Source organism: Amia ocellicauda, chromosome 11 (assembly GCF_036373705.1).
Source record: "Amia ocellicauda isolate fAmiCal2 chromosome 11, fAmiCal2.hap1, whole genome shotgun sequence".
Taxonomy (NCBI): domain Eukaryota; kingdom Metazoa; phylum Chordata; class Actinopteri; order Amiiformes; family Amiidae; genus Amia; species Amia ocellicauda.
Genome location: NC_089860.1, coordinates 18,896,430 through 18,916,063, shown reverse-complemented (window position 1 = coordinate 18,916,063; position 19,634 = coordinate 18,896,430).

Sequence of the window (19,634 nt, the reverse complement as noted above, 5' to 3'; positions counted from 1 at the left end):
GTCAAATGTGCCAAACTGATTAAAGACTGAATTTATCCAAGAAAATGCTCTTTAGTCTTTGAAGTCAGATATAGAAACGGTATAGTTTTAAAACAGAACTGTTAGTAAAAAAGATTATACACAATACATTTCATTTAAAACTACCCAAAGCCTTCTTAAACAGAATGAGAACATTTTAATTAGAGAGAAGTGTCAGGTTCAATATAGTCCCTACTCAAATTTCAGGATACACATGCTTGAGTGAATTTACATAAAAATTATATAATGCCTTATTCATTTGAGAGGTTTAATGAATCAATAGAAAGCTACATTCAAATATGATCAGTAAAGGGGTCGCAATCTAAAATGAATCTACATAGTCAATTAAAACATAAAAAACATCAAACCAGAACTGAGGAATGTTTGATGCAGGGTTATAAACAGATTCTCAATTAATTATTCAACACAAACTTATGAGGACTTTTAAATCCAAATGCTGTCTTCTATGAATCTTACCAGAGACTACATCATATTATGATCAGGATCTCATTTTCAAACTTTTTATCAGCCAAGAAGAAATGAGTGAAGCATACACACACACACACATATGTCAGGGATAGAAAAACTTCAATATTATTAGTGTAGAGCTGTATAAATGATAAGCCACATCTAAACATACAGGGACTGTCTTAAGGTCTCTAAGAAGCAGAATTCAATTCAAATTTTTAAACTGAAAGCGCAGTAATAAATCACTGTTGCCAGCAGCATTCATCCATAGATATAGTGTGGCTTCTCCATCTTTTGGTTACTTTTTGTGTGTTGAAGAATGCAGTTTACTTTGCTGCACTAGACTTGTTTAATCTTTTAATTGATAACTATTTGATATTACATTGTTAGATATTAATTTGCAGCCCTTCCTGTTCTCTCTCTCTCTCTCTCTCTCTCTCTCTCAAACACACACACACAAATGTATGTATAAATGTATTCATTGCCACATGACTGGATGTTTGTGCTCCGTTCTGCCCAGGGCATCGAAGGAGACATGGAGATCTGTGTACTGTCCATGAAATGTGGGTCATGGAGCAATGAAATGTATTTTCCTTCCCACTGATGAGTCACTGAATGCCCTGGCAGTCCATGATGCATACTCAAATGGAGAACACCTGGCTACCTCCCTTCTGGTGTCTGTGGAATACATGTATTTGGCACTGTAGATGTGATGTGGGTGACACATAATGGAGGGCTCCACTCATCTTCTTGTCAGTGCAACAAGGATGACAGCCTCCATCTCATGGTTTATGTGGATGCCTGCTCCAATTCTGATATAATAGGTAATAACTCTCACACTTATCATATTAGGCTGTTTGATGACTTCCTTTGGAATTAAGAAGGAAAAAGAATGGATTTGCCCACAAGGTCATAAGAATTACATTGCCAAGATCAGGGATGCTTCTGAAATATGTGATGAAGCTCCTTCAGAGAAGAATAGAAACCCAAGCTCAAGAAAATATAATATTCTTGATTGGGATAAACAGTTGAGTTGTATTGCAATTCATTACTTTTATTATTATTATTATTATTATTATTATTATTATTATTATTATTATTATTATTATTATTATTATTATGACATGTAAGTAAGCAGTAATCTAACCTTATTGATGAATTTGAATTATGAATAACAATAATGGACTAAACCATGTGTCTAAATAGAAGCTACTGGATTTGTAATTTAAGATGCAGTATGCATCTCCATGCTGAATACTTCCTTTGACCCCAGCATGACAGAATGTGAAATAATGACAGACGCCTTGTTCCTGCCAATGGAAATCATTTGAAAGTCTTGGAATTGTGACATAACAAATGGTTTAGTATTACTTTACAAATTAAATGTATCCACAGTTTTTTTATTTGTTGTGTGGTTTCAATTTCCAGGGCTTTTATACTTAAAAAATAGTTTTTTTCATAACCTTATAACAAGTGTCTTATAAGGAATAAGGGTAAAGTGTATCAGGTATTCATTTATTTTGCATTATTAATTTCAGGTTTATTTTGTTATTTTTAATTAATTGTTTTTTTTTTCTTGTTAGTGTCTATTGATATGATGGGATATGATGCATCATCTTTAAAAACAAAATATGTTTTCTAATCATTTGGATTCAAGATATGGTTAATCTAATTTCAGAGGATTTGTTGTGTTTCGGGTTTTGTCTTGAAGATGCATTTAAAATTGATGACTCTACCTGTCACTGCCTTAAACTGTAATTTTCAACTAGGGCACTTAATGTGTACACATTTTTTCACCTCTGAGAACAGTGAGCTCCAGACGATTGTGGGTTCAAGCAATTGGAAAAGAATACTGTTTTTAAAAGGGGGGTAGACCACAGAGACTAACAACAGCCTTTCAGTAGCTCTGAGCAGAAAAACATCAGGTTGCTTGGGTTCAGGTGATGGGATCACAAGAGAAAGATAAAAGAAATATCAGTCCTGGCGTTAACTATGGCAGAAACAAAATTAAGCAGAATGAAACAGTTAAATATTCTTCACAAATTTAGCCATGCATGAAAACTGATTTTAGAGATTTGTTGTGAAATAATATTTAGTTTTTATGAAAACAATTCCCAATTAAACCAACTGCTTTATATTGTTCAATCGTTTTTTCCCCATATTTATGATTTCCTTGATCTGCTTTTCATTAATATTAATGTAACATTTTAATGACAGCTTGTTCAGTGGTCCTCACAGCAGGACAAAATGTCCTGCTGCAAACAGACATTTCATCTGACGCCCATTGAAAATGTGTTTTTTTAGAATATAAATGTTGTCTTGTGTCCGACTGTTACCCATTAATCCAGCGTGACAAGGGCTTCCAGCTGGAGAAGAGTCTAATTAAAATGGAAAACAGAGAAGAATGTGAATTTACCTGGCCAATCCAGTATAACTTGTGTGAAGTGTTTTACACTGGTTGGTTCTTAGACCTAGCAGTATGATTTCAAAAATATTTCATATTTATCATTGTGCAACAAACAATTATTTCAAAATCATTACAAATTCATTATACTCACAGTCTTGGGGTGGGTCCTTATTTAAGTTTCTTCAGCATATGTTAAATACAAGATGGCTTAGTTTAATCACAATGTGTTTGGGTGTATTTAGTAGAGAAAAGGACAGGACTAGGGCAACTTTGATATGCTTTGAATAATTACTGTCTTTCATCAATATAATATAAGAGTTAATGCAAATGAATGCATTGTGGAATTTTAAGAAATGTTTCCCATTAATCAAGAGAGAAAAGAATATTTAAACTTCAAAGATACTTCACTAATAGAATGACTTGGCAAAAATAATTATTCCATTTCTGTGTAAGATTATTTATTTTCTAATGTATATTGGGGACAATTCAACTGAAATGCTCACTTCCACAAAGAGCCCATTTATCCACCTTCACAGTTGGGTGGGCCAGAGGCACAGAAGAGGAAAATGGCTTGTCCAAGGTCACCCCGTAGGTTAGTGACGGAGCTGGGTGCTTAAACAGGGTCAGAATAAGCTCCAGAGCCGCCACCTCAGACCTCCGGGCCACACTTGATCCTCAGAAAAAAAAAAAAAACTATATCCTTGACCATCAGAAATATTACAGTAATGAGTATCAGAATATGAATAATAGTTTTCCCTAGAGAATGGAGTTTCTCTAGTATCTATACACAGCATATATTTAAACATATTACAGCCCTAACTAACTTTACTGCACAGACTTCACAAATGTTAATTGTAGAACAGTTTTACTAATTCCTTTGAATATTCTCCTGGGGTGTCCAGTCAGAAATTAGAAAATCTACTATAATCTAAAGAAACAGATCAGAGTGTTTTGTTCTTATAATTTCATTCAAATAAACAAAAATAACTAAACACTTAAATGTCATTTATATTATAAATATATTTAAAAAAACGTAATATCGATTTTCATGCGATTAAATGACACATTTTTCATAACTCTTGAATTCTGTATTCATCACAACTGGCATTTCAAATCAAGCTGATGCATTAGGTGCACAATGCAAAAAGGAGCAGTAAAGAAGTTATCCATCTTACGGTATCGTAATTAGTGTGGAAGGTCTCCGCACATAATTAATAAAGATATCAGTTTTAAAATGCCAGTTTTAACAAATTAGGCAGATGTACTGGCATTAATGTCCTTTTATTGCTGTTATTTTGATAAAAGTTTACTTGTCAGAAGTTGAGGTTAATAAAAAGAGTCTTCTTGATTTACTATGTTTCACCACTTGTCAATGTGGTTGACAGCGAAATGTGGGCAGTCTAATTAAAAAATGAAGATATGAAAGAAAATATAATTGCCTTCTCAAAAAAGCAATTTGTTAAGTTTTTTGTTTTTTTTGCAGATAGCTGCCAAGATGTATTTTTCTTTTTGGAGATTTTTTCGGTTTTATTTTTTTAACTGGACTTCCTGTAATTACCTTTGAATCCTGCCAGAGGATGTGCTGAAAACAATTCTTGTATATAACTGACAATGTATGGTGAGCTATTTTCATTTAGAATACCATAACAGAGATTCTTTTAGGGTTATGCCCCATGTGTAATTGTTTTATTGTTTATTATCCCATCATGTATCTTTTAAATATTCTGAATCTCAATGTCTGTACACACTGAACACATTAGTGACCTACTTGAAATATAAATATTTGAAATATCCCTGTCATGCCAAGTACATTTTTTATGAAGGTACCTGAAGAGTCTCTTAAAATGATTCAGGATGTGCTCTTGAGTTCACAAGGCTGGTTCTTTATTGAAGCATGCAGGCGAGAGTGACTTTGGAAATCTCCGCAGACAGTCTCATTATTTCCTTGTTATAAGCAATTTTTACCGCCCCTTCTGAAAGAGTGTAACACAGAGGGAGGGAGCAATCCTCTCCCTGTGTATTGGAGCCAGCAGGTTTACAGAAGCGAATGCAACCAATTATAAAGTTAAAAAAAGTTATACAGTTTTAAATGAAGTGATTTTCCACCAGACATAAGAACATAAGAAGATATAAAAGTTTACAAACGAGAGGAGGCCATTCGACCCATTATGCTTGTTTGGTGTCCATTAGTAACTAAGTAATCCAAGGATACACAAGGATACAAATATGTGCCAATGTTAATGACCTTTGCTAGAATATTGTAAAAAATGATTAGATATAAACTGTTAGCTAAACAGGATGCAAGCTAACACAGTTCTGCTTTACTCTACTCTTGTGTAAAGTACGTAGTATGTCCAAGACAACAAGTAAATGACAAATCGTGTAAAGTACGTAGAGCTACCATTCTTGGTTTTACATTCCTCCCCCTGTACAGCAAAACAAAGTGAAATTTTCTTTTTCCTTCAATAGAAAATGTATATCTGCAAGTTTTTTGTTCAATGATGCTATATGCTATATGTGCTACGTTTGTGTTTTAGAGAGAGGGTTAAAAAGCTTTGGTAATTCTGCTGTATATATCTTCATAAATTTCCCTCATGCAATTATTCTGGCTGCAAAACACATCAACTATGTATTTTACAACAGAAGCTTCTACAAACAAAAGCCAACCTTTGATTCTCAACATATTCTTTGAAAAATACCTACCTTTTCCCGAGGTACGTCTTGGCCAAGAGGGCTGTCACACCGTCCTTTGCATTACAGTGGAGTGGCATTGTTTTATTAATGAGCACGGCTTATAATACCCACATCTGTGATGAGCAGAGGCTAGCCTTGAACCTGAAAAGGGATGATGCCTTTCTTCACAAGCAGCTGTGGTGCCTTTATTTTTGTAACGTGGTTTCACCCGGTGAGGTTTGCAGTCTGTGGAACATTGTGATTTGGTTGAAGCACAACAGGCACAAGGTTTGTGCAGTGCCTTCATATATGGTGTACCTTGTTGGAGTCCTTGTCACAGTGACACTCTGACCTTGATTGGGGATCCATGGCAAACAACGCATTCACATACTGTACTGTTGTTTCTTTTCTCTGTGTTGTAATGAAAGCAGGTCCTCTTTGATCTTTGATCCCCTTCGTATTGAAACGGATTGTAGTAATGAAGTGAAATTACATTTAGGGAGGGAAACAGCATGATATAGAAGTTTCTATATTGTAATTGATACAAACAAAAAGATGAAAACGCGTATTAACCTTTCAAATTATCACTAGCAATGCATGATCATTTCCCTGACAATCTGCAGTATAAAGCAACATGTATTTATTTTTGGAAAAAAGGAAGAACAGACACTGAAGTCAAGATCTTTTGTCCTCGCATTAACCTTCCAAGTGTTTCATTACATGTTTGGTAACATTAACAGTTTTATTTTCCTTTGATAAAAACAGAGCAAATCACACATTGGCTGTAAAATGCCTTGAGAAAGCAAGCTGTATGTCTCAAGGGAACTGTGGGTTAAAGCATCCTTCTCACATATGGAGATTATGTTCCTTCCATTTGAAAGAGCTGGCAGATTTTCAGCATTTTATTATTTCATTGTCAGTTGTAAAAAGAAAGCATAACAATAAAATCAACCTCGTCCCTGAGTGTGTTTCCCAATAAAGCTATTTCAGTTGATGCCAGTTTTCATCATATTATTTTCTTTGAGTCATTGGAGCCATATGAGGCAATGCAGGCCATCTGATGGAGATAGTTTACCGAAAGACAATTGGGCAAACTCACAAAGGTTTTATTGTATACAAACATTAAATGCAAAATGAGGGCATGCAATCGTATCAACCACACTGAAGTTCAATCTCTTGGAAATAAATACAAATAGCCATATATAAACACACATATGTGGAACAATGCAACTGTCATTCTCCTTCACAAAAACTGAGACATATACAATGTGAAGAACTATTGTCCCATTAGTCTACTGCCCATCTTATACAAAGTATTTAGAGATATTAACACATGGCCTTCAAGACACACTGGACTTCGCCCAACCAAGAGAACAAGCAGGATTCAGAAATGGATGTAATACAATGGATTATATACAAATATGTATGAGAAGCATTGGAAAGATGTAGAGAATAGGAGCTTCCTCTGGTCCTGGGCTTTGTTGACTGCAAGAAAGCATTTGATTCAATATGCAAAGTCAGTCAGGAAATCTTTAAAACTCTTATTAAATATATCTACAACAATAATACATCAACAATCCACGAAGACACTTACAAGATCAAGATCTGTAAAGGAGAACGTCAAGGAGACACAATCTCTCCAAAACTCTTCACGGCAACTCTTGAAGAAGTGTTCAAGACTTTGGACTGGGAAGAAAAAGGAATCGAGTTAAATGGAGCTTATTTGAACAACTTGTGATTTGACATCGTCATATTTGCAGAAACACCTGAAGATCTTTTGCTTCAATTTCAAGAACTCTCAGATGCAAGCACGAAAACGAGTATTAAAATGAACCTGATTAAAACAAATAGCTAACAGCTTTGTTTAAATCCAAGAAAATTGGAGGAGATCAATGGATACTCAAGGAAGTCTACCTTGGACAACAAATCAGCGCACACTGAGATATTAAGGAAGAAATGAAAATAAGAGGAAAAATGGTATGGTGTGCATTTTGTAGAAACAGGACAGTGTTTAAAGGAAATCTACCCACTTGCCTGAAGAGATAAGTATTTGATCAATCCATACTATCTGTGCTCACTTATGGCTCTGAAACCTGGTCACTTAACACAAAAATGACACAGAAACTGTGGACGACACAAAGAAGCATGGAAAGATGTCTGCTTGGAACAACAAAAAGAGACTGATGGACAAATGAATGGATCTGAGAACAATCAAAAATACGTGACATCATTGAAAGAGTGAAAATGTTACAATGGCAATGGGCCGGACACTTTGCAAGAAGAACAGATCAAAGATGGAAAAGGAAACTATTGAAGCTAATGATAAGCTATTGAATGGATCCCAAGAGATGAAGAAATACCTAGAAGATGACCACATAAAAGATGGCGAGATGAAATCATAAACTTTGCAGGTGTGACTTGGAAAGAGAAACGGTAGATCAAAGCAAGTGGAAACATCTTGGGGAGGCCTTCAGCAGTGGATCGATATAGGCTGATGGTGATGGTGATATGAATGTATTTATGTATGTATGTATAGTCATATACCTTCAATAGTGTTGCTGTGCAATCAATACCTCATTGTAGACAGCTAAAATGCAAACAAGAAAGTTACATTTCCCTTATATAAGTTTACATTCTCACATGTTTTTCTACATTGAAATAAGACATTCTTGTATAGGTGATGTCATCAAAGAGAAGGTTCTGTACAATTCTTGTTACAGCTAGGATAGACCTAGACTCTCTAATGGTATATTCAGTGTTTGAGTTTATTTTGACAGAATTGTTTTATTAACTTATTTTGATGAAGGAAATGCACAATCAAAAGAAACCACAATGAAGCAATGAATGAATATAGACTAGGTACTATTTATCTATTTTCTTAGCAGTTTTCTGTTGACAGAGACACTTTTCTTCTGGGTTTCAGGAACAATATATGCTGTACAAATTAATTTGAACAGCATATTTTGAACATTATAAACAAAAATGTGAAAACATGCAAGTGACAATTTTATTTTATTTATATTATTCATATTTACTTCATACATGTTCTTGGTTTTTGTTTCCTATTTCTGAAAAATAAAAATAAAAACTCCCCATTTCCTCTGTTTATGACCCTTCCACAAAATGTTATTCAGTGTCACTATTTAATTGCTCCTGTGATGCAAATGGAAAACCATTTCAGTTATCAATGCTCCCATTCTGATATATTAACAAGTGTCAGTGTGAACTAACACTTTTACCAGTATGTTGGAGAGTTGGGCTAAATTGCTGTGTTATGTTTATTTATTTTGTTGCTGAGCAATGCTGTGGTCGTTGCTTAGGCCATTCGGCTGTTTATAATACAGTTAATGTGACAGCTGGCAATATTTGTTAAAATGCACTGGGGCCAGGGCACTACGCATGTACTCTTTGTCTGGATTTTTTTCCTATTTTGTATGGATGCTCTGCCATCACAACGCGTGCTTGCACATTTAGAGTGAAACACTTGATAGTGAGAAGTTAGATGAACAACTAGGTCACACGCACAAAAGTATTTAAAGGGGACAATATACCAAGTAATAATTTTAATTATATCCAGAAAAAAGTTTAATTCAATATGAAGAAGCTGTTTCTTGTCTTCTTAATCTCTTACAGTGATTCTTATGCTGCACAGCATTCTCCATCCTTGCAAAACGTTTTTAAATACATTTATCTTGTTTCAATTATGTTTTGCATAGGCATCTTGTATGTAGTAATCAAATTGCTCAGAAATGTAGACATTGAAAAAATGTATACACACACACGCACACGCACACACACACACAAAAGAACACAAAATGCAGGAGGATGTTACACGCATTGTATTATTAATGGGATAAACATGTTTGTTTTATATTGAAAACATGGCAGAAAATAATTGCATTTGTCAGTTGTTCGGTGCTAAAATGGAGAGATTGGCAGCTGAATTCAGAGATGAAATGAAGTGCCAGTGATGAACACATCCAAATCAGTATTCTTAAACCACAATAAAATTATAAATATAATTTGTGATCAATTAGAGTAGCTTACACTTAATTAAACAGAGTTCACTGACATATCAAAACGGTCTGACTGTGTTTTCTCCTACCACAGTTTATCAGCTCTAACCACACGTGTTTTTGTTTTATTCCTTCTGACAGCACTTTTACATAATAAAGAAGTGCCATTGCAAAGCTTGGTATAGAAGCAGAATTCAATTTACATAACTGTGGAGCTAAGAAGAACAGATAATTTACTGCAGGTGGAAAATAAGTTAATAAAACAAACCACTTTAGTTAGTCTTAGGAGAATGTAAATACACAGACAGTTGAAAAAATGAGCTGCCGTCAAATTGTGTATATACCGAATATACCTTGTGATAAAGCTTTTAAAGTAATATAATATATAAACTGTAATGAGTATCATATATATTAGAGAGATTACATATTAAATATATTAGAGAGAATCTCCTTGATTTTCTGCTTGATTTTCACACTTTCATCAGTCACAGAGAAACAATTTATTATAAAAGTAGAATGAAGACAGAATGAAACGAGCCAGTGAAGTAGGGGTGAAAACTTTATAAAGTGATGAATACAGAATATCAAAGTTCAATATTAGTCAGACTCCATATGAATTGTCAATACAAATTACTGAAAATGTCATATTCTTGTACATTGAGTCTTTATACAACTCAGTAGCAGCTGAATTGTGTTTTGATTTCGTGTGAAAGTAAAGCTGCCTTTATTTTCTTGCTTTCTCTGTAAGCAGCTCTGTTGACATAAAAATGCAACAGGATTCATATTCTATAAATATATTTGTACCTAGGCATCACTTGTCAGGTAAAAAATCCTAAAACAGTTATCGCATTCAAACTGTGTTTTTGTTTCATCTAATTGACAGACAGATGGTGTTACTGAAAACACTGGCAATCTTATACATGGCTGATATTTATGCCTGAACTACACCGTATACCTGATTAAAATATTCTTTGACTTTCTCTATTTCTCCCTGGCACTTTTCCAGTGCGGAACACATTTTTCACTGTTTTTAAAAATGTCATACCTATTCAATCACTGACTGGACACAAAATTAGAGAAGCCTAGAGGAGCACAGAGTTCTGCCCTATTCTTCTGATGTGGAAATAATTTGCCATGTTTGTTGAGTGTCACAATATGAGGCCGACTCTAAATAAGTTAAGGAAACATGAGTAATGACACTGATTACAATGTTACCAGTTTATTATAATGACAGTGTTAGAATAAGAGAAACAGGGAGTCATATTGAGGATCAGAATACACTCTGATCTCAGTCTGTAATGGTGTTATTAGAAAAAATTATCTATGCAGACTCATTTTAAGTCATGCAGAAACTCTAACACCTGAGGTTATCCTCTTTGTTTGCCGAAGGAACATATATAGCAGCTGCTGTCGAGATATTTTTATGCAGAATTGAAATACCATACCAGATAGACTTAACCTTAACGAGTGTATCCTTATCTAAAATTATTGCTGCACAATTAACTCAACTTTTATGTGCATTTTACAGCAAAGAGTGTGCCCTTTGATTGCTATAATCATTTCTGAAATATGCAGAATGTATTTATTGCATTTCATAATATGATGTTTTAATTAATTTTCTTGTTTTATGTTTATAAATTCCCAGTAGTTGTTTTTTTTTAATGAAACATTTGCTCAGATTTGTGTTAAATGCCATTTTGTTGCCACAGAGTTATACAAAAAGGCAGACATATGTGGATGTTTTACTGCATTCCCCAGTGGTTTGTGTTGTTACTCTCCACACTCCTGTAACTGCCACAGCATGTATTTCTCGAAGAATACAAACCAAGCAGATTTTCTATGGCTGTTGAGCAATGAGGAAAATAGTTTAGAAAGCTCTACAAAACATGTGGTATGATGTTATTATATCTATCATAGACTATATTAAATTTAAGGCAGTTATATCCATCCATGAAGACCATTTGATAATTTTAGTCTTTGGCCTACTGATTCACCAAATTTAAACACATCTGCAATCGTCCCATGCAATCGAGTTTGTCACCAGACAGATAGGCGTGATGGTATGAGATAGAATATCTATGCATGGATACTTTGCATGTCATATTTTAAATGTTACATATAAATGAATATGTTACATGTAAGACGTTTTCAAAAGATGGCTGGTATTACACAGAGGCCTGTGTACACGCTGGCATTTACATTAGATCTTAATTACCACTGACGTGTGTTTCCAGAGCTGTAGCCGAATTGATCAAAGCTAGCTGATTTCTCCGAGGATAACTTTAGAGAAAATATTTTTTTTAAGTATTGATTAAAGCATTCTACATGTTTTTTTGTTATACACCCAGAGCAGTGCTTTAAAAAAAATACTTTGGTTTCTTGGTTCTGTTTTGGAGATTTGGAGAAATGCCTCAATTTGTGTGCTTATATTGAACCTTGTATCTCTTTCACTATCAATTGCATTTTTATATTATTTTTAGGAATGGTAATAAATAAATTAAATATGATCCGTAGTGCTGTACAGAATAGAGCCTCATAAACACTTTTTTTTACCTAAGGGCATAAAAAAATGCTATCCACACAAAGTGTTAAATAGGGCATATAATATACTACTTTCTAATGAGCTGTACATTTAATTTTTGTTCCATCTGAATTACATTTAATAATCTAATTGAGTTCACACTGAAAATCAGGGTGAATTACACATTTACTCCAAACCCCACAACTGAAGTATAGCTGAAAAAAAGAACAGGAAACTAAAAATAAACAGTAACTAGGCATCATTAATACATATATTTAAGTCCCAATTTCACTAGAGGCTTGATTATTATGCAAATAATGAACTTAAACATCCACGATATATATCTCTATGATCCTGTGTTTCAAATGTAATGTCAATTAAAATGTTTATTTTAAAAATACATCACTGTCAGAGATCAGATATGTGTTTGATCCGAAAGGCCTATGTTTTTATTCCACAGAGCCAGGGCTATAGAAGAGAGAGAGAGAGGCAGGCTGAGAGAAAAGTGATGGCCGCAGAGTTGGGGGGAGGCTCTGCAATGGAATATGTAATGAGTTGAAGATTTGTCTTCTTTCTGAATTGTGCCCAAAATGCATGTGGATTTTTATAATCTAGCTGCAGTGTGGCACGGGCAATGTTAATAACCAACTGTCAGAGCAATTCTAGAGATACTGCATTTCAGAAAAAGCAGTACTGCACGGGCTACAGTTAAGGGGAAGCAAAGCATTCCCTTTCTCATTCGCCTACGTATGAATGATTTAAAAAACACACCCTTACTTGGATGATAAAGCAGGAAGAAAATAAATGAATTATGAAAAAAGTAATTAACATATTTCCATCAGGAGAGACAGGAGCCCACATTGCAAGAAATAAATCACTAGATTGAGAAGCATGTTGTGTAAATTCTCCTGGTTGTACACTTAAGGGGTTAAAGCTAAATGAAAATTACTCTGTCACTATGTACGTTTCAAACGAAAACAGATTGTCATCCAAATTACACCATTTTACATATGTGGTTCAGCCTGCAGGAAGCCTGCATCCTCAGGGCTTGGGCACAACTGTTAAGGGTGCTGGAGGTGCAGTAATGGGCTGTGTTGTGTTGTGTCTCGACATTCCCCTGAAAGGCATTTATCCTTCTCAGATACAATGCCCAGTGATACACACACAGTCAACACTCGAAGGTACATGCCTGAAAACACAGCAACAACAGCTGAAAGAGAATATAACATCACCTGGCTGTTCCTACATTTCAGCCTCATTCCTGCAAACAAAGTCCCTATAATATGGACTCTCTATATGTTTATTTTTGAATTAGTTTTGTGTGAAAAATGATAAAACTATATTCATGTATATAATAGAAAGTAATTAATGCCAAGATTTAAATAAATGCTCTGTTGGTAGGTAGTTAGTGGGTAATTGTATGCAGAAATCATATGATATATTGTAGCAAAAGTCTGCTAAGAATTATAATTATTATTAATACAAATAGGTTATTAGTTTGTAATATTATTTTCTTGCCTTTTTATGTATGCATCTATTTATTTGTATTCTTATTATTATATATAAAATATAGGAATATAATAAACACAATGAGATGAATGTGTTTTTATTTAAATATCTCCCTATTTTTTATTTTAAACCCAAAGAGAAAGGCAAATATCTTGGCAAGATTAGGCTGTATTTTTAGAATTTAATATAAAGTACAATCATGTGAAGTTTTATAATCTATTATTTGCACAGTCTTACTATTTTCAATTTGATGTGGGAAGGATACATTCATACTTTATGAAGAGCATCTTATAGGAAATGCTTTATTTTTTAAGAATTTGCACAAAATGTACTTCTAGCCCAAAGTCAGTTTTCATAAATAAATAAATACATTAATTAATTAACAAAATGTGAAGATACTTCATAGTTCTGCTTCTTATAATCAGTAAAAACAACTAAAAGGCTAAAAAGGCTATGTAAGCAGTTATAGATCACTTCACAGAGATATCAGCCAGCATAGGAATAGTATTTTTTTTTTTTTCCTGATATAAGCAGATCCTAGCAGCTCTTTGGGGGTTTTGAGAAAATAGGAGTATAAATCATGTAAATACTGACAGACCTGCTTTTGTCCTTCACTTCAGGAATCAACATGTTAGGTGGCGATTGATCTTTGTGTGAGAAACGTAGAGACATTTCCCTTGCAGTGCCTCTCCTCAGAGCTGTCCAGGGTGCTGAATGCTTTTCTTTTACTATGGAGTCACCAGATTCTGTTTAAGTTGCACACACTCTTCCACTATTAAGGTAATCAAAGTTAATGACTTCATACAGTTGTTATCGTGAAAAAGGTTATTAAAATAATTTTGTCATTTAAATTGTCTCCAGAATTGGAAAGTACTTATGTGTTCCCTTCATGTAAAACCGTTTTTGTGCCTTTTATTGCATAATCAGATAATTATGCTGATTTATTTATTTTCGGTATATGTTCTTATTTTTAAATTATAAACACATTTAATTTCCTATCAAGATAACCCACAGCTGTGAATAATATTATAATGCAAAGATGTTGTGCTAAATCATGAATCATCTAAACATCTTCCTGATGGACAAGCAACGTGTCATATATAAGTTATGGACAGGATATTTTTACATCGTCCCATGGGACATCAAGACTTTTTCAAGTAATGGATAATAGTGTCTGAGGTTAATCTTAAAAGGCTCCTGTATAATCATAAAACTTTGTTGTGTTCTAGGTTTATCACATCAGCAAACACACAGCAGTTAAAAAGCTTTATCGTGTCAGAGGGCCATGCATATTTTAGATGTGTTTACAAGGACATTTGTTTGTGGTTAGCTTTGTTAGGGAATAATTACTATCTTAAGGTTTGTGTTTATGCAAAGTACAATAGAAAAACTGCAAACAAACTGACTCACTGGGGATGTTGCCTCAGCACATTTGATGTTTTGTTTGGGGAGCTCAGAATTAGTATGGTGATGTGTTTTAAGGCAACTCAATCATCTGAAGCCATTGTCAGACATTAGATGTGATCAAACAGTTCCTCTGAATGTGTATTATTATTATTATTATTATTATTATTATTATTATTATTATTATTATTATTATTATTGTCCTTTATCTTGTAGACACAATGATTATTTCTGCAATATATGTAACACTATCTGACTTTATTTTGGTGTCAATTCTACAGCATCTTTATAAAGAAATCATACAATCCATTGAACTACGAAACAAAAAGACAAATAACACAGAGGAAGACATCCACTGAAACTTTTGTTACCAGGCTTTAGTTTTCTACTCAGTTCCTCATCTCTCTGTGATTCATATTATGGAATGGCCTTTGATGTATGTTTTAAATATTGAAAGAACAATACGGAGGGTTGTGTTAACAATGGCTCTCGGTAGCAGCTGTGGTAGATACCTTTAATTCCAAGAACTTAAACTGTCCATAAAAAAGCCCCCCCATTTTTTTAAGTACAGCATAAAGAAGTCTTCAAAGGCAGCCTTTGAAGTATTTTGATGTTCCTTTGCTTCTTTCTTGCAAGCCTCATAAATAGGTCAGGAGAAAATACAGAAGAGGCTCAGCAATGAGTAATAGCTTTACATCCATATGGTGGGTGTTTTCTTTTTTTTTTTTAAAGAAAACGCACATATTTATATCATTCTTAGCTCTTTCAAGGAAGAACAAATTGACAGAAATACATTCTTGCTAGATGAGGATGCATAGTTTGCCTCGAGGGTCTGCCATCTTTGACTCCTGGAGGTATAGAGTGTTTTCAGAAAGTGGATATGCAAGATCACCCTCTCTGCTACAAAATGATGGCATAATATTTCTTCTGACCATCTGTTCCCTCACTTACATAACAGAAGCAAGCACAGCTCTTAAATTTAGGGCAGTCATTTACATCTTTGCAGTCTGCAGATTAATTCTTTATCTCCGAGGATAATATCTTTTGCATATACCCAAGAGCTCTGGAACACAAAACCCCTGTGATCAACAATGTGGTGGCGTAACCAGCCAAGTGATTGTGTCTTTTGTGTGACTTATAGTAATCCTCGCCTCAATGATTATATATCATTTTTTAATAACAACTACACATTACATTCATCAATCATTAACACACATGTTAATGCACTGAAGCTATAAGCATTGAGTAAATATGTATACACTATATTACAAAAAGTATTGGGACAACAGTCACATATTAAAAATCACATTTTCACAACACATTTAAAATGTTCTAGGGCCATTGTCAACCTTAATAACTTCTGCAATAAGGGTGATATTATGACAGGGGGAATATTGTATCATTACTCTCCCAACATAGTTTTTGGTGCAGTGTGATTAGTTGGTCTCTTCTGAATTTGCAGCTCCAGTTCATCCCAGTGGTGTTCTATGAGATTGTGATAAAGACAGATAAATGTTTTCTTTAATTTCGGTGATACATTCTAATATTTGTGACATGCCGTTTTTGTGTTTGTAGTTGCCTGGTCCCTTACAATAATGTACATATAATGTGTGAAGTGCAATTGCAGAGTCTGTAGTTATAAAATATTGAAAGATGATCTTCCAAGAGTTCAGTATGTGCAGACACAATGTACATAGTTAAACCTGATCATTTTTGTTCATGGGTATATACAAGATACACTCTTATAACATGTATGCATTCATGTGAATACTTTGTGGTTCTCTGTTAATATTAAATATCCTGTTTATATTCATTCATCCTTTACTCGGCATGAATAAAGCTAGTCTCTAATAAGGGAAACACCTTGCATCTATAGTGTCCAACTATATCCAGCCTGGTTAAGGATTAAATATACAGTATTAGGGAGGGAAAGAAAATCAGGCTACTAATTGCTTTAGCAGGTCTTTCGTTGGCCTTGATCCCTGCTTAGCAGTGTCTTGGCACCTGGGCGAAGTACTTGGATAGACTCCATGTGCAGTTAATCCTTCCAAACTGAAATCTGGGTCTCCTGTAGCTTTGTCTGTGTAATGTGCTTTTCTACTACAGTTGAATTTGATAGATGAAATTAACTTTTGTATTGTTTTATTGCTTTAAGGGGCACATTTAAGAAGGACAAATGCTGTAAAGACATAGGTTGTATTGCTTTGCACATACATTTGCAAGGATCTGTTTTAATTTCTTCACTGTATTTAATAAATACCACAGAAAAAACATAATATAATGTATAATGTATGTACGTTATGTAAAACATAAGGGTTAGGTTTAAATTAACTTATTTCTTAATTCAATCACTAAACCAAGCCTTAACATTACCCTAACATAGAATCCAAAGGAAAACAAAGAATATAGGCACTAGTACTATTCTCCTTAACTCTGACTATATATATATATATATATATATATATATATATATATATATATATATATATGATTTCACATGTTTATATATATAAAAAGCTAAACTATGTGCTTTCATTCACCCTGTTGTTTTTTCAAATTATTGTGTTGTAGAACACAGTGACTAGTGATTTATGATAATGCTAATATATCTCAAGATCTACGATCAAGCAGTGTCACTACTAAAAGACATATGTAGAACGTTTAATGTAACTTTTGCCCCTGCTCTCACTGAGTGAGTGCCAAAGCATTGCAATTGAAAATTAATGCCTAAACAAACATCATTCTCAGTAATAAAAGGATGATTGCAAGGGCTAAGCTTCAACTGAAATGATTAACTGCTTCCAGTTTAAGTAAAGCATGTGATTCCCCATCAGAAGTTAATATAGGAAAAAGTCAGAACATACTAAAAAAAAATAAAAAATACATATATATATACTGTAATCATTAACATGTTTATAGAAATGTATAATAAATGTATTAGATTTTCAAGGACCAGCAGGTCAGAGTTTCAGATGTTAGCTAGAAACCTGTAAAGTGTAAGCAAATATGTATGCAGGATGCAATAGTGTTTGGAATCGGAAATTATCTGAGTATCTGCAAACTCATTATGATGACTTAATTCATACCAATCAGGCAGACTGTTGCTCTAGTTGGAAATTGATCACCCTGGCCCCTGGGGTTCAGTGGTGTGGTGGGATTAGATTAAGTGTGAAGAGCATCAGTGATGTACACTTACTCGCCTCAAAAAACTAGTGCAAGCATGGGTTGAAGTAATCAAGGGAGTTCTTCAAGAAATGTATATATATATACAGCTCGGGCGGCATGGTTGCGTGGTTGTTAGCACTGCTACCTCACAGCTCTAGGGGTCCCAGGTTCAAGTCTTGGCTTGGGGGGCCTGTCTGTGTGGAGTTTGGATGGTGGGAGGAAACCAGAGTGCCTGGAGGAAACCCACACAGACACGGGGAGAACATGCAAAGACTTGCAGGTTAGGTTAAGTGGTCATGCTAAATTGCCCTGTAGGTATATGACTGTGTGTGTGCAGTGATTGCCTAGTGTCCTGTCCTGGGTGTACTCCTGCCTTACACCCTATGCCTGCTGGGATCAGCTCCAGCTTCCCTGCAATCCTCACCAGGATAAGTGGTTTCAAAAATGGATATATACAGCTAAAAAATTAAGAGACCACTCCAAGTTCAGAAAGTTAATTGGTCGCTAATTTTTTTCCAGTATATGTGTATATATATAATACAATAAAGTGGCACATGTGAAATAATTATCTGATTGTTTTTAATTACATTTACATAGTGCATTTGTGAGATTTATTTCACTAAATCCATCCACAATTCTACTGTTTCAACTCCCTTTACAGTGTTTGGATATGAAATAATAGTGTAAATAACAAGATATTGTGTTTGGGTAAGGGAGAGAAAAATATTTTAATTAGACAAGGCTGCATTGGAAATCAGTAGTTGATTGGTTCATCACCCGCTACTGTTTCCTGATAAATCTCAGTCTGGAACGCTCCTCCTGTCAACAGATAAAGTGGCCTGTTTAAACAGATTTGTTGTTTACTAAAAATACCAATTCAAATTGTATAGCACTTTGGAATCAAATTGCTGCATATGGAGTAGTCACAGCTATGTCCTTAATCTTTAACAGCCTTGAGGACCACTTGGAGAATTACGAGCTGTTTGTTTTGATTTTACTTTGGTTTGCTTGTTCTGATAGCTCTTAGGGCCTCAATCTTGTCTCTTAAATGCAGGTGCACCATACAGTGAAATCTGTTACTATCTTCCACTGCAAATGTTGCACAGACAAATTGTTTAAAGTATTACTCGGGGACCCCCCACCCCCCAAAAAAACAATATATATAATCATCATCATCACCATCAGCCCATATTGATCCACTGATGAAGTCCTCCCCAAGATGTTTTTACTTGCGATCTACAGATTCTCTTTTCCATGTCACATCTGCAATGTTCATGCAACGATGGATGCATGGAATAACAATAAGAGACAGAAAAACAAGTAGATGAATCTTAGAACAAGCAGGTGTGTGACATATTTGAGAGTGAAAGTGTTAAAATGGCAATGGGCCAGAAGCATTGGAAGAAGAACAGACCAAAGATGGACAAAAGAAGTTACAGAATGGATCCAGATG